The sequence below is a fragment of the Melospiza melodia genome, chromosome 1 (genome assembly GCF_035770615.1).
Source record: "Melospiza melodia melodia isolate bMelMel2 chromosome 1, bMelMel2.pri, whole genome shotgun sequence".
In the NCBI taxonomy this organism is placed as follows: Eukaryota; Metazoa; Chordata; class Aves; order Passeriformes; family Passerellidae; genus Melospiza; species Melospiza melodia.
In genome coordinates, this window is record NC_086194.1 from 42,029 (window position 1) to 46,180 (window position 4,152).

A 4,152-nucleotide genomic window follows, 5' to 3' on the forward strand; every position below is an offset into this window, starting at 1 on the left:
GCCCCCGGCACTCAGCAGCGAGGGGCAGGGCGCTGGCTCGGGTGGGGGGGTGCGATCCCGCTCTGTGGCCACAGGGGGAGGAGATTTATCGGGGTGTGCGATTTGCCCGCCCATTTCGCCGCCATCTTGAGAAGGTCAAAGGAAGCCCGCGACATTTGCGACGCGCCCTTCCCAAGATGGCGGCCGAGGAGGACCCTCGGAAGAAATAGGGTTTTACCCAGATGCCTCTCAGCAACCCGCCTAAATATGCCCGCCCACGGCGCCGCTGACCCCATAGACCGTGTCTTATACACTTAAAATGCCACATAAAAATCCATCGAGGCCGCCATGGCGTCGGTGTTTCATGCAGGCAGCCAATTAGACCGAGGCGGTCCCTCGACTTCCCCGCCCTTCTCGCTGCCACGTTAAGAAGGTCAAGGAAAAGTCCGTGACACCCGCGACTCGCCACTCCCAAGATGGCGGCCTCGCGGCTGCCGGTAGCGACAGAGCTGCAGTACCGCGCTCTGCCCACAAGGCGGCAGCACTGCCGCCCGCCCCAGCCGGGGGCGCAGCGCGCCTCGGGGCTGCGGGCAGGCAAGGTGGCAAAAAAGAACAGGGCCGACTCCCGCCAAAAACTGCTCTGAAATAAACGCCAAAAACCTGCCTCTTACCCCACCAGAACCAAACAAGCCCCCTTGATTTAAAGCCATGTTTAAATAAATTTTTTATTTCCATTTTTCGTATTTATATTCACATTCATAGCTATACTGGACATTGATGTAGCATGTAATTTATATAATATATTCTGTCTATTTCTATTATTTATATTTACTTATATTTTGTGGTTTTATAAATATCTTTCCACATTGATTGTATATTTCTATGTCTAAAATTACATTTCTATCATGCTTTCATTATTTAAAATAAAAATCCCATCCTAACTAAATACAAAAAAGCTCTATTCTTTTAAACTACATTGAAATATTTTTATATTTATAGCGCTCATGACTATATTCACATTTATATTTATAGTTTATACTTAAGTATTATATTAATAATTATGTATAATATGTATCCTATTCAAATAATAGAGATAAATTATTTTCCTAATTATGTACCATATCTACTGCTACAACTTATTTTTTCTTACATTTTTCATTTTTATATTAACCTTCAGCTATTTATGATCTATTTCTATTCTTAGATTTCTACCTTTATATTATTTGTATTTATAATTTCTATACTAAAACACCTGCTTTTGCCAAATAAAAAAAAACTCCCCTTTATTTTAAACTACTTAAAAAAACCTAGAGTATATCAATATGGTGTAACATATAACAAATGATAGAGATGACAGATGTAAAATTGATATAAATATTGTAGTGTATTATAGGAAATAAACATAAATCAATACGATCCAAAATACAAGTAATACTGTATATATGTTATATTTCTGTTATTTTATATTTCAAATAATTTAACATTTCTTTATATATCTGCATATACTTGACAAACATTTCTATATTTATACTTGAGTTGCGATTTTTTTCTGGGTGTTTTCTGGGTCTTTTCTTCCCTTCTTCGAATTTTTTTCTGGGTTATTTCTTGTCCATCTTGGGGGTTTTTTCCAGGTTTTTTCTTGCCCATCTTCAGACTTTTTTCTGGTTTTTTTCTTGCCCATCTCAGAGTTTTTTTCTTGTGGTTTTTTCTGAGTTTTTTTCTTGCCCATCTTGGGTGATTTTCTGGGGTTTTTTCTAGGTTTTTTTCTTGCCCATCTGGGATTATTTTCTGGGGTTTTTTTCTCATTTCTTTCTTGCCCATCCTGGGCTTTTTCTGGGTTTTTTTCTTGTCCATCATAGGGTTTTTTTCTGGTTTTTTCCTGCTCATCTTCGTCTGGTTTTCTGGGTTTTAAGCCAACATCGGTACATACCATGTCAGTTCATGCAATACAACCCGGCTGGGGATTTTTTATTCTGAATTTAACAAGGAGTCGCAAAACCTGGAAAGCAAAAGTCACACACACAAGGTTAAATCCAGTGAGCATGCGCTCACACACGCAGAGACGAGCAGACACAGACAGACACAGCCACATGCTCTCACACACGCTCACACAATCTTTCCACTTAAACGCTCACTGCGGCCCTTACTCGAGATGCTGAAGAACGTGATGTGACACATCTTCTGGCTGCCGCTCCGTGAGGTAAAATGGCAGATCCTGGGGAAATCAGCAGCCTCGGGGACCTGTGAGACGACAGGAAGGGTCAACGAGTGGCTATCTGACAGCTAGGACTTGTCCCCACTCTGGACTGATAAATTTTCTACCCAAAATCCAATAGAAGACAGATGTATAGGTACATAGAACATAAGCCAAAATAGGCAGATACAATACAAGCCAGGACTTTCAAAAATTCTCTGGAAGATGAATTCTTGAGCCCTATTCCCTTTCAGAAGAAGGAATCTACAGAACTACTGCAGTCATCTGAGGAGGTGCATCTGAAAAAAAAGTTAGGACAAGAGTCAGACAGTTCAATGATAACTGAAGAGCTCCATATATCCTGTGTCCATCTACAATTCCCATCTAGAGTCCAACTACACCCCACATTACACATTCCAAATCCCCGGGCCCTCTCCTATTGCACCAGGCTATGCGACAGGGCAGAGCAGCTCGGGCACAAATGTGTGCAGACACCAGTGACACAGGACAGACAGGACAGGACAGACAATGGGGACACAACACAGACAGAAAATTCTAGGCCAGGAAAATGGCTGCAAGGACTGAGAGAATGCAAAAGGAGATGACTGAGTTCAAACTGATAGTGAGCTGATGAGGCTCAGAGAACCCCGAAGGAAAAAGATGATAACTGAATGATTTCTTCCAAAAACTGCAAAGATGGATGCCTAGGAATCCTACGGTCAGAATCCTCTACCTAACCTCATATTACACCAAGTCCTAATCCACCTGAATGGATCCAGGTGGGCATAGCTGTCCATACAGCCCAGAACAAGACCTGACAAGACATCAGATAGGATGCTTCAAAAGAGAGAAGAGAGTCTGATGCCTGTCTGAGCTCCCAAGTCAAAAGTTCTGTGGCTCGGGTGCCAGGCCAAGGAATGCAGAGATCACAGATGCTAACAAGGATGCCAAGGATTCTGACAGGCCCCCCTAAGGCAAAAGACAGGAGATGAGATACACAAACAACACACAAGGCACAATAGACAAGTGACACGAGACACACCGGGACTGCTCTGCCCTGCACACGTCAGCACTGTGATCAAAAGTGAGACTTGGCTTTCATGGGGCCTAACGAGCCGTTTAATGAACACCCCCCGCTCCAAACTGGACTCAAAAACCCCTCCCAGTAATTCCCAAACAAGCACCATGCCTTCATCCCCTCTGTGGGTCCCAGCCCTCTACTTATCTCTCAGACATCTGGGGATGCTGGTCTCTGGTGCAAAGAAAGGCCACCTCGTCACCTGGGAAGGTCCTGCTGGCACCGGGCTGGGGTCTCTCAGACAGCTGTATTAAAGAGAACCAAACATCAGTGCCTGATCTTGGCACCGCATCGGCCAAAACCCCACCACTCTGCTACTCACCGCGCTCCTAAGAAGGCCCGGCACCTCCTAACCCTGACCCTCTGCCACACATAGAATGCATCTGCACCTGAAAGAAAGTTACAACATATGTCAAACACCACCAGGGTAACTCACAAGCTGCAAACACCTTATGTCAATCTAGGAACAGCATCTAGAGCCCGAGTACAGCCCACATTACAAATTCCCACTCCCTATGGTTTGTCCTATTGCAGCAGGCCATACGGCAGGGCAGAACAGCTCCGGCACAAACGTGTGCACACACCCGTGACACAGAACGTGACAAACAGGGGAACATTAAACACGACACATCATGCTTGTGGTGAGGGCCTCGAAGGGAAAAGGCAAAAGGGACCACAAAGACACACTAGGGAACACGGCACACCGGACAACACGACACAGACCGGAGCTGTTCTGCACTGCCCGCCTGAAAGTTGCCATCAAAAGCAGAGCCTCTCCCTTTAGCTGTCCTAAGAGGCCCTTGGACAAGATTGCTCTCCCCGCTGCTCATTTTTGAATCTGTCCCAAGAACTCCCAACCTGCTACTCCGCCATCTCCAGGCCCTGGCCCCCGACTTATCTT

At 45.0% G+C, this 4,152-nt stretch overlaps 1 long non-coding RNA gene across 1 annotated transcript; it reads right to left on the reverse strand.

Moving 5' to 3' along the window:
• Positions 1-1,402: 1,402 nt before the first annotated feature.
• Positions 1,403-3,648, reverse strand: LOC134429113 (uncharacterized). Its single transcript, XR_010030525.1, has 3 exons — positions 3,574-3,648; positions 2,127-3,496; positions 1,403-1,978 (listed from the first exon to the last, which is right to left on the reverse strand). It is a non-coding gene; the product is annotated as an uncharacterized LOC134429113 (long non-coding RNA).
• Between the last annotated feature and the right edge of the window lie 504 nt (positions 3,649-4,152).